Source organism: Neovison vison, chromosome 11, assembly GCF_020171115.1.
Source record: "Neovison vison isolate M4711 chromosome 11, ASM_NN_V1, whole genome shotgun sequence".
In the NCBI taxonomy this organism is placed as follows: Eukaryota; Metazoa; Chordata; class Mammalia; order Carnivora; family Mustelidae; genus Neogale; species Neogale vison.
Window position 1 is genome coordinate 16,099,360 of NC_058101.1, and position 12,558 is coordinate 16,111,917.

Below are 12,558 nucleotides of genomic sequence, written 5' to 3' on the forward strand. Positions count from 1 at the left end.
AATCAGATTATTCCATATATTTTTACTAAACAGAGTTATTTCGTTTTCTCTAATTTCTCCTTTGGGGTTTTCATAAAAATTACATCCCTCACTTAATAAAATTATCTTGCAAAATAAGATTTTTTTTAAGATTTTATTTATTTATTTGACAGAGATCACAAGTAGGCGAGAGGCAGGCAGAGAGAGAGAGAGAGAGAGAGAGAGGAGGAAGCAGGCTCCTTGTCGAGCAGAGAGCCCGATGTGGGACTCAATCCCAGGACCCTGGAATCATGACCTGAGCCGAAGGCAGAGTCTTCAACACACTGAGCCACCCAGGCGCCCCATAATAAGCGTATATTAAGTGTATATTTACTGCTAAAGGAGGTGAGGCTATCACACCATAAAAAAAATGTTTTGTAATATGTGCCCATTTATCTTTACAGTTATTTTAAAAATTATGATTATGTAATGAAGAATAGTTGAAATATTAAAAATATTTGTTGAAAAGTTCATTTTCCCAAATATTCCTCTATTCTATGCTTTTGTCCATGCTAATCTACTTTTTAAAATTTCTTTTTTTTTTTTTTAAAGATTTTATTTATTTATTTGACAGAGATCACAAGTAGGCAGAGAGGCAGGCACAGAGAGAGAGAGAGGAGGAAGCAGGCTCCCTGCTGAGCAGAGAGCCCGATTCGGGGCTCGATTGCAGGACCCTGAGATCATGACCTGCGCCGAAGGCAGCGGCTTAACCCACTGAGCCACCCAGGCGCCCCATACTTTTTAAAATTTCTTACCTATCTTTTCTATCAAAAAAAACAACCCAGCTAAACCTCTGTGGCAGATCTTATTTTCTAGGATTGCCACAAAACAATTCTCACTTCCTTGGGCTGTTCTCGCAATGAGATGTCATGTTCTTTCTATGGAGAGATGGTTCTATTGCATTCCTCTAGCATCTGGATAGACCTGTGCCCACAGCTAAAGTATGTTTTATAACTTCCCAAAATCATATCTTAAAATGCAATACCAATCCCTTGGCTGTCTTCAGATGCTCACTTTTGAGTTCCAGCCACCATGCTGAAGGGCAGGCAGGAAGAACTTGCAAACCACTTGAGATAATCATCTCCACAGCAATTCTTCCAATTCCCAATCAGGCCTTCCCAACTCAGGACACAATCAGCCAGAATGAATCTTCCCTGATGAGTACTTCCCAGATTGTACATTCAAGGTCTTAATTTTTTGCTGACAATTGTTAACTGTTGCTTTAAGGCATTGTTTTGAAGTGGCTCCTATGCAGAGATGTTAGCTGGAACATCACTGTTGTCGTCTACTTGAGGCTGCTGTAACAAAATGCCACAGACGAGAATGACTGTAGAATGGAAAATGTAGAAATTTATTTCTTAGGATGCTTAGATGACTGTTGGTTAAGTGTTGGCCTGGATTTTGGCTAGGTCAGGACCCCAGGTTCTTTGGATCTAGTCCTGCCTCAACCTCTGTGCTTAGTGGGGAGTCTGCTTGAGATTCTCTCTTCATCTCCCTCTGCCCCTCCTCCAGCTTGCGCATGTGTGTTCTCTCTTTCTCTCTCTCTCAGATAAATCAATAAATCTCTAAAAAAACCAGAAATTTATTTCTCACGATTCAGAGGTCAAGATGCCAGTATGGTCTGCTTCCAGTGAAAGCCCTCTTCTGAGTTGCAGACCGCCAACTTCTTGCTGTGTCCTCACATAGTGGAAGGACCAGAGATCTTTCTGGGACCTCCTTTATGAGAATACTAATACCATTCATGAGATCTTTGTCCTCATGACTTAATCACACATTTGTTTTTATTTACATATTTTTTATATTTACCTCCACTTTATTGCATTGCTTTGGCCAATTTTATGCTATTGGTTTCTGATTTAATATTAGAGTCTTAGAATTTAGAAATAAATTCTAGATGGCCTTAGTCATCATCAAATTGTTTTCTAATTAAGAGCAAACATACAGAGATAATAACTTACCCAGGACTTTTTTTTTTTTTTAACTAAGTGTTTGAAATCAGAATCTGGTCTAAATCACAAATCAATATCTCTTACATTCCCATGCATTGTATATGATTGTGCTTAATAATTTGGTTTAAAACTCAAATCAAGAAAGTTCATCAAAACTTTGTAATGCAATATAATAACATATCTCACTTATTTAGGAAATTATAGTGCTATTCTCTGTCCCCAACACCTTTTATTTCACTGGTCTTTGAAGCACTGGTAAGTCACCCAATTTTTCTTATAGATATGGTGTTTCTTTAGTCTAGAAGACTGAATATGTAAATTCTCCTCAGAGTATAATTAAAAAGACAAGCCATAAGTTTGTTCTCCAAGTTATATTTAAAGTTTCACCTACATAAACTCATACCTCATTTTATTCCTATAGAATAAATGCTACACACAGTATTAAATAACAAGGCTTCTTGGCATCAGTAATGTGTTTTAAATATCTTTGTTTTTTATTTACTTAGCTAGTAATATCTGATGAATTTCATATATCTACAAATTCCTCTCTAAATATATATGATAAACTAATGTTGCCTAAGTTGTATGTTCTGAATCATGTATTTCTTTGCTGTGCATTTCACCTTATTCTTAGCATATGATATATAGAGCAAAATCTCTAATTTTTGTTTTATTTGGCTTTTATGTCCCAAATTACTTTTCATGGCATATAAAATGTCTTGTAACCTTTGCAAGCTTTGCTTGGGCCCAAAATTTGTTATTATTCTCCCAGAGAGTATTTTATGTTTACCCTGTCAGATTGCTTTAACTGTTCTTCTGTGCACTTTCTATCCTATTAAACATGACTCATGGCCTTCTCTGCATAGTGATGATAAAATAATTTTAAGTCCATATATAATAAACCATGTTTTGCCTATCATCTTGATCTTAAGGAATTCTAGAAGTTTGAAAAGCTGCTTTTGTGAAAATATTCACACTATCAGCCTTGAAACTATATGAAAAACATTTATAAAACATGAAAAAAATAGCTAAGTTTCTATCACTCCACCAAGAAAAATGGTTTTAATTTAGAATCTATTCTTTTCTAATCCTTCTCCATATCCATAACTAAATTTTATATAATTATTAAACAATAGTTATTTTGAAGAAGCAACATAAAATATTCATTGTGAAATTATATTTTCATGCAATTGTTGCACAAAATCTCTTCTGTATATTAATTCAGTAAATTTTAATATAAAAGGAAAATACAAGCTCTGACAAGCCCTGATCTGTGGAATGTCTATAAAAAGTAAAGTGAAATTGTAAATAACATGAAAATTAATATGTTTTCCTGAGATAACTGTGGTCATTACCATTTTTGGACATAACATAATATGTTATCACAAAAAATGAATCTATATATAGGGCACCTGGGTGGCTCAGTGGGTTAAAGCCTCTGCCTTCAGCTCAGGTCATGTTCCCAGGTTCCTGGGATCGAGCCCCACATCGGCCTCTCTGCTCAAAAGGGAGCCTGCTTCCTTCTCTCTCTCTTTGCCTGCCTCTCCATCTACTTGTGATCTCTGTCAAATAAATAAATAAAATTTAAAAAAATGAATATATATAATAGCCAAAACCCATGCAGATCTATTTAAAGTTAAGTTTTAATGACTTGAAATTAAATTTAAAAAATTTCAGTTTGTAGTCACATTGTCTATACTTCAGGTGCTTATAGTTTAATACGATTAGTGGCTATCATATTTGAAAGCATAGATTATGTAACACTACCATCAGTGCAAAAATTTCTACTGGGCAGAGCTTTTGTTAAATAGAAGATCTTATATAGGCCCCTGTATCTTCTGATAACAAATTAAATCAGTAAGTCAATTTCTTTGAATCAAGGTTCCATAGATAGCTCTTTTTAAACTTCTAATTTCCCAATTGAGCCCACAAAAAAAATTGGCTTGAGTACATTGATCTCCCCACTTTTTAAAGAACTGGGCATGTTTACTCCAGCATCAAAGTATACATGTCACTTACAGTAATTGGCTATTGCAGAATAACTTTTAAGTTAACTAGGAAAGTAATTTATCTAAATCAAAAACAACAATGGATTTGCCATGAAGCAAGCCACCAGGTATTTTTGAATTATTAAGAGATAGATTATTCTTTTTTTCCTAATTTCCAAAAGGGAAAAATTTTCCCCTTAATTCACACTTTCACTCTTTTTACCATTTTATTCATTACACTTCTGGAGAAGAATGACTTATGTATTGGTAAATTTGGGAAGGTGGACATGACTCTCTCCTGCCTTAATTCTTCATGGGAATGAGACCTAGAAAGGAATAAGAGAACCAGTATTTTCCGTTTCCTGTTAAAGTCAACAATATTTTGACTTGTACAAATATTTTTCTCATCAGTTAGTCTGAAGCATGGAAACAACAGACTTAGCTAATCAGTTATTGCCTTCTGTATGTTATCTTTTCTTGGCCTACTCCTAAGAGCAGTATTCTATACAACATCAAAGACTGAGGAGCCTTCCAAACAATATCCAACCAGCTTTTTGTAAAAAGTCACGAGCATATTCTACAATCCATGAGGAAATTCAAAGGACCCAGAATAGCTAAATGATTCTGATAAAGAACAAAGTTGGACAATTTAACCTCTATACTTTCACATTATTGTCTAGTATTGGCACAACTATAAAAATAGAGCTCAGTGGAACAGAAGGGAGACCTAAAATGGGTGCATAAATATATGTGTTCAATTATCTTTTGAAAAAGGTATTGAGTGTATTCAATGATGAAATGGTAGTCTCTTCTAGAATTGATACAGGAAAATGATGGATATCCGTATTGTAAAACAAAACTCAAACCCTTAGACTGGTATTTCTTAAAACTTTGTTTTTCATTCTCATTTTCCCCTCACAGTAATCTTTTTTAGTTTATTTTTTCCTAATCAGCCCTAACACTGTGAGAAATAAAGTATCTTTTTTCTGACTCTGTAACGAAGTAGAAATCTCAGAGTTTGGTCAAGTTATACAGGTTTAGGTGAACTCTATTCCCAAATAAGAATGATACTTAATCTATTCTAAAGCCCCCCCCCCAAAAAAATAAATTTGAATTTAATAGCATCTCCAGGAGAAACTGTAAATGATTTCCAGAAAATTGTGCCTCAGGCCAAAGTCACTGAGCCTTACAACCTGTTTGCTTAAATGATTTTAGAAGTGTCTGTATCTAGAACGAAAGCCTCTGATCTAAGACAATCAAATACAGTTATTTAATGGAGACTTCTGGGGTTTTAGACTCAAAGTTGCTGGATGCAGCAGTTTCATATACCTACTGACGAGAAAAATACTAGCTTGTTATTGAGTGTGGAAAGAGATTGCTGTCAAGGCAAAGCATACGATTCTTGGTAAAGTAAATAAAAGTTTGAGTAGAGACAGAGTAGCTCAGCAGAGTTTATTGATAAATTGGAAATGGCATAACATATTCAAGAGTATTTCACAGAGGGAAATTCAGGGGCAGTTCACCACATATTTAGTAGTCCCCATTACTCACAGAGGATACATTCAAAGACCCCCAGCGCTTGCCTGAAACCCCGCATATACTAGGCTTTTTCCTATACCTATGATAAATCTTAATTTATAAACAAGACACAGTAAGAGTACAATAATAATAAAAGAGAAAATAACAATACAGTGTAATAAAAGTTATGGGAATGTGGTCTCTTTCTCTCTCTCTCTCAGAATATCTTATTGTGCTGTGCTCGCCCTGTTTGTGATGACATGTGATGATAGAGTGCCCACGTGCTTAGATGGAATGAGATGAATGATCTAAGTGATACAGCATAATGTTAGGCTACTTATGATCTTCTGACAATATGACAGAAGGAGGATCATCTGCTTCTAGACGTCAGTTGAAATTGGTTAACTGAAACTGTGCACACACACACACACACACAAACAAATGGGGAAAAGGGAAGACTTCTGCATACATAGACTGCCTCACTGCTTGTGTGGTCAATGAAAGAGTACTTTGATGGTTGGTCTACTTCCTCTGCTGTAAGCTCTGAACCCTATGAATTTCTCCCAGCCAAGCCAAAACATATTACTTAGTTCACTGACAGTAGTTCATAAAATGAAAGTTGTGAATTCTGATGGACCTACAGATGGTAAATTCTGGTGGGAAAAAAAAAATGAGAGTAAATATACACAATGGGTAGAGCGGAAAGTCATGAATGTACTTAAGAATTAGTGTCCTGCCCGAGGAACATATCTGGATATTGACATACTATTGGGCTGAATATAACCACCTTTTCATATGTTCAGGTAAATGGGTCCTAGATGGTGAGATGATAAAAAAAATTCACATATAATGTACTAAGTTAAGGAAGTCTCTAGGGTAATTTAGAGAAAGAATGAAGGTGATTTTCAACTATATGCCCACTATAAAGACCTGTTGCTGGCATAGGAGAGGATTGAAATGCTAATGAAAATACTTCATTTAGGTCTCTAAAATTGATTAATTTTGTTCATGAAATGACAAACATGGGCTTCATCAATCCATGTACAAAGAGAGCAAACAGCAATCCATTATCTTTTCACCGGGTGAAGCCACTAATGTGCAAGGAGCTGTACTCAATATGCACAGAGGGGAAAATACTTGAAGATGGCTTTGGCACAGTTCTTTTTGATAATGGTTAATAAGTAGATGACCTAGGAAGTCCTTACCTAAGAATGTTTTAGCAGCTCTCTTTAGATGGTTCTCTTTAAATTGCTTATGGTAAATTAACTTGAATTTATTGGATGCAGCTAGCTGGAGAATGGAAATATACACATAGACACTCTACCCACAAGCCTAATGAAGTATAAAAACTAAGAAGCTCCAAATTAAATGATTTCCTCTTAGTTAATGTGATATACACTTAGTAATCTTCCATTATTCCAGAAAGAAAACATGTGCTAGTGTAGAAAGAGATGCATTTCTTTTTCCTTTTTTTAATCTATATCTTATTGCTTGAGTGTTTTGCAGAGACTAATGTTGTTATATTTGCACTTGCTCTTTGTTTATATCCTTTGCTAGTTTGGTGTTGGGTAAAATATAATTGTGTGAGCTTGCTTTTCAATGAATTCTTAGTGATTATTCTCTTTTGAACTTCTTTTTTAAATTTTTGTTTGTTTGTTTGTTTGTTTTGTTTTGTTTTTTAAAGAGAGAGGGAAAGAGTTTGCAGAGAGAGGGGCAGAAAGAGAGGGAGAGAAAGAATCCTGAAGCAGATTCCCGGCTAAGTGTGGGGCCATGTCCATGGCTCTAACCCATGACCCTGAGATTATGACCTGGGCTGAAATCAAGATTTGGCCATTTAATTGACCAGACTACCTGGGTGCCCCTGTTTTGAACTTCTTATTTAAAACACCTACCACTGACTTAAAAACTAAGATATTTCAGATTTTTCTTCCGCATTATTAAGAATACATACGGTTTTAAGTCTATGATATATTTTGAATTAGTTATTGTGAAAGGTATAAAGTCTATGAGATCTGTGTGTTTATGCTATTTTTCTTTCTTTGCATGTGGATGTCCAGTTGTTCAAAAACCATTTGTGGAAAAGAGTATCTTTTCTACATTAAAATTGTCATTGTGTCTTTGTCAAAATCAGGTAACCTATCTTGTAAAGTACTCCATGGACTTAAAAATAAATAGCATTTTGGGTAAAGTTGGTTAATGTTATCATTCAAATATGTATAAATGTTTTGTTCTACTTTTTCTATCAGTTCCTGGGAGAAAGCTGTTGAATTTCAAAATATGACCTTGAATTTGTCTATTTCTTAACTTTTTAAATTTTTGACACATTTTTGAAGGTCTATTATTTGAATGCATTTTCATGATTACTATACATATGTTTTTGATCAACTGGCCCTTAATTACTAAGAAATACACATCTTTAAATTTGGCAGTATCCCAGTCTTGAAATCTACTTTGAACATTTAATGAGGCCATGACAACTATCCTATGTTCATGATGTTCATAGTACATATGTTTTTCATCCTTATGCTTTTGATCTTTATGTGTCTTTATGTTTAAGGAGTGGTGTTTTTATAAGAACTGCACAATTGCGTGTTTTTACTTTTTTCTTGTGTAAAAAAATAGACATAGTGACAGTTTCTATAATAGAGAACACAGGAATGCTTTTGTGTTATGAGAGTGGCTGAAGAAAAGGAGAAATAAGAGTAGCCATCTTGAAGATGGAGGTATGACTGACTTATGTAGGAATTAACACAGTACCTAAATTACAGTATAACACAGCAATACAACAGAACTCCATATTCAATCTATTTGGAGAGTTTGGGTTGTATATTTCCACCTTGCACAACTGCATTTTCAGTAGGCTTACATTTAAAATTTTTTCTTTAATAGAAATTTTCCTGGGCTGAATTTAAGTTCAACAAATTACTGAAATTGTTTTTCCTTTTTTTTTTTTTTTAAGATTTTATTTATTTGAAGAAAGAAACAGTCAGAGAGGGAACATAAGCAGGAGGAGTTGGAGAGGGAGGAGCAGGCTTTCCACAGAGCAGGGAGCCTGATGTGGGGCTGGATCCCATGATCCTGGGATCATGACCTGAGCTGAAGGCAGATGCTTAACGATGGAGCCACCCAGGTGCTCCGGCTGAAATTGTTTCTTATAATGAAAGAATGTTGGAGAAAGCAAATGTGAAAGGTTTTTGTGTCAATTACATCAGGTAATTTGACATCAAACTCAGAGTGCAAAACTATTTTTATAAATTACTCAAGAAATCCCACAAAGAAAATAACAAATGAACACAAGTTTTATCTTGCTTATGCCTACTATTTTATTTAGGCTTAATTTTAGAAAATTCGTTTCTTCCCAAGATTGGAATTTGTTTTGTCTAACTATATATGTCAACTTTACAGTTGTAATGAAATAAGTTTTCAACATAAATATTCTAAAACATGACTAACGTTAGCTAATATTGTTATAGTTCTATGTGCCAATTAAAAATAAACGATAAATAGTTCATGTAAAAATAAAGTGCATTATTCTTAAAATCAAAATTGTATTTGAAATCTCCCTATTTATTTAAAAGTCTTCTTATTTAAGAAAGAAGTTTAAAAACTAATTAGATTATTAATATCTAAAATTAACATTAAAGAAAAAAGACTGCTGTGGTATGATGTATCATTACTATTTATTCATCTTTATCCCTAAATATACTCTATCTTGTATTTGTAATATTTTTTTTTATTTTTTAAAAATTTTATTTATTTATTTGACAGACAGAGATGACAAGTAGGCAGAGAGGCAGGCGGGGGCGGGGGGGAAGCAGGCTCCCTGCTGAGTAGAGAGCCCGATGAGCCACCCTGGAGCCCGAATTTGTAATCTTAAAATTAAAAGTATATCTTGCTTTTAAAATACTCAAGATATCTTTATTTCATCCTATTTTCTCTTAATCTGCTTAGATCTAACATTTCCTTAGTTGTATGTGCATAACTCCTTGTTTCTGTATTTGATGGAGGTTTTGAGTCAACAGAAAATACTTTTCATTATATTATTGAAATTTCTTCCTGATTTGGGAAACTGTAGGTGGAATAGTGGCTGTCAGATCAATGATGTGAGGTCATTTATCAGAGCATTTAACAAATAATTATTGGACATCCGTTATGATTTGGACTTAGGTGTTGTCACTTAAGAAGTTATCTCTACCACCATATTCATTCTTTCATTCAACAAATAGTTTTCAAAAACCCTCTATGTGCAGGAACTGTTCTAGGGACTGGGTTTATCAATATAGGAGTGAAAAAACTAGACAAAGCTTCTGTCTTCATGGAGTATACATTCTAGTAACATAGAAAGGTAGACATAGATAGATGATAGAGAGAGAGATAGATAATAGATAAACTAGATAGGTAAATATAGTGGCGAGATCTGTGAAGAAAAATTAAGCAGGCCAAGGTGACATATATTTATTTAGATGGTGACATCAGGAAAGGCTTTTCAAAAGAGCTTCAGACACTTAGACTAAAAACCATAAAGAAAGTAAAGAAATCTTTGAGGAAGACCATGGAGATAGACCAAAAAGCATAGAGGTCTGAGGTGGTCAAAGGAAACTAGATAGAGGGGCCAGAAGCCTGTGAAAAAGGTAGAAAGTCCAATATCACGCATCTCATTCTTTGTCCTCTACTCAAACTCAAAGTTGCAACAGAATTCTTCCTCAGGGGCACCTGGGTGGCTCAGTGGGTTAAGCCTCTGCCTTCGGCTCAGGTCATGATCTCAGGGTCCTGGGATTAAGCCCCACATCAGGCTCTCTGCTCAGAGGGGAGCCTGCTTCTTCCTCTCTCTCTCTGTCTGGCTCTCTGCCTACTTGTAGTCTCTGTCAAATAAATAAATCAAATCTTAAAAAAAAAAAATTCTTCCTCAGATTAAGGCTATAAAACTCTTAGAATTCTGTTCTTAGGGACCATTTTCTTTCTAAGTGAGAATACTTTCAATGTGTTCTTACATGAGTGGAAGGAAATTCTCAACTAGAGCAAGTAAGAGTGTCCGCTACATAGTTTTGATTTAGCCAGATCAGGGTCTACATTGTCAAACACCAGCTATCTCCTGTTTAATTTCATGTAATTTAGTTAGAAGAAAGTAAAAATTCTACAGTGTTGGATTGGTTAAATTTTCCTGGTTATATTCACTTAACGTGGTCTATTGCTAATAATCTAACACAGAATATCTCTAAGCCTACATAGCCACATAATTAAAACTATATAAATCATGCAGATTCCTATAACAGTGATATAATCCAGGTATTGATTTAGGCCAGTCTTGTAGAAGAAATCAGTTTAACTTTCAAGGTGATCAAAAAGAAAGAATACAGGAGCTTGATTTGGGAGACAGAGAATAGTATTTATATAAAATGCTGTACTTGAGATTACACAATAAACTAAAACAAAAATTATTTATAATTCCAGAAAAGGACCATTCTTTCCATGGTCTTCCCAATTTAGGACAAACAAAGGTCATCAGCCAATTTTACCAAGTAAGGTAGAATTTTACATATCCTAGCATTGAAGCAGGGAGCTTGGGCCTCATGGGAGCCCCTGTAGCTCTGTCATTTTTATTTCAATCTTTCAACACATATTATCTCACATTCTGTACCAAAGAACTCTAATCAAATTATTCAAGTTTTAGGTTAGCGTGTGTTAAGTCTTTTTATTAGTTTTCTATGTGGCCAATAATCCTATTAGCCAACTAGGGTATTATTTATTTATTTATTTTAAAAAATTTTCTCATACCACATTCTGTGGGGAATGATAGATGATTAGGTAGATATTCAATTTCTTTTCCACAGGGAATATAATTTCCAAAGTTTTACTTTAACTATTTTAACATGGGATGGTATATTTTTTAGTGTACTACTAATATTTTCTTTTTTTTTAAGATTTTATTTATTTATTTGACAGAGAGAGATCACAAGTAGATGGAGAGACAGGCAGAAAGAGAGAGAGAGGGAAGCAGGCTCCCTGCTGAGCAGATAGCCCGAAGCGGGACTCGATTCCAGGATCCTGAGATCATGACCTGAGCGGAAGGCAGCAGCTTAACCCACTGAGCCACCCAGGAGCCCCTACTAACACTTTCATCATCAGGTTTAAATGGTTGAAAAAATTTATATGAACTTATTACTAATACTGACACAAAAATCCTGCACATCACTATTTTTTTTTTAAAGATTTTATTTATTTATTTGACAGACAGAAATCACAAGTAGATGGAGAGGCAGGCAGAGAGAGAGAGAGGGAAGCAGGCTCCCCGCTGAGCAGAGAGCCCAATGCGGGACTCAATCCCAGGACCCTGAGATCATGACCTGAGCCGAAGGCAGCGGCTTAACCCACTGAGCCACCCAGGCGCCCCCTGCACATCACTATTTTAATGAAATCTAAAGACTACAATGATTTCCATAATTATCTGTTTTTAAAAAGTTTGAATAATTGATATGCTCTATAACAGTTGTAAATTTTGTTTTTTTTCTTCTGAATTTATAATGTCTATTTCACTTTCCCCATATATATATATGTTTTAAATTTAAACTCAAATTAGCTAATACACATTCTGACATTAGTTTCAGGAGCCAATATAGTGATTCAACACTTCCGTACATCACCCTGTGCTCACCACAACAAGTACAGTCCTTAATCCCCATCACCTACTTCTCCCATCCCCTGCCCACCGCCCCTCTGGTCACCATCAGTTTGTTCTCTGTAGTTAAGTGTCTGTTCTTTGCCGTCTCTCTCTTTTTACCCTTTTCTTTGTTTTTCTTTCTTAAGTTTTTATTTAAATTCTAGTTAGTTAACCTAGGATGTAACATTGGTAATATTGGTTTCAGGAGCAGAATTTAGTGATTAATCACTTACATAGAACACTCAGTCCTTGTCACAAGTGCCCTCCTTAATGTCCATAATCCATTTAGCCCATCACCTGCCCAACTCCTCTCCAGTAAACCTCGCTTTGTTCTCTACAGATGAGTCTTTTATAGTTTGCCTCCTTTTCTTTTTTTCCTTCCCTTATGCTCATCTGTTTTATTTCTTAAAGTCTATATATGAGTGAG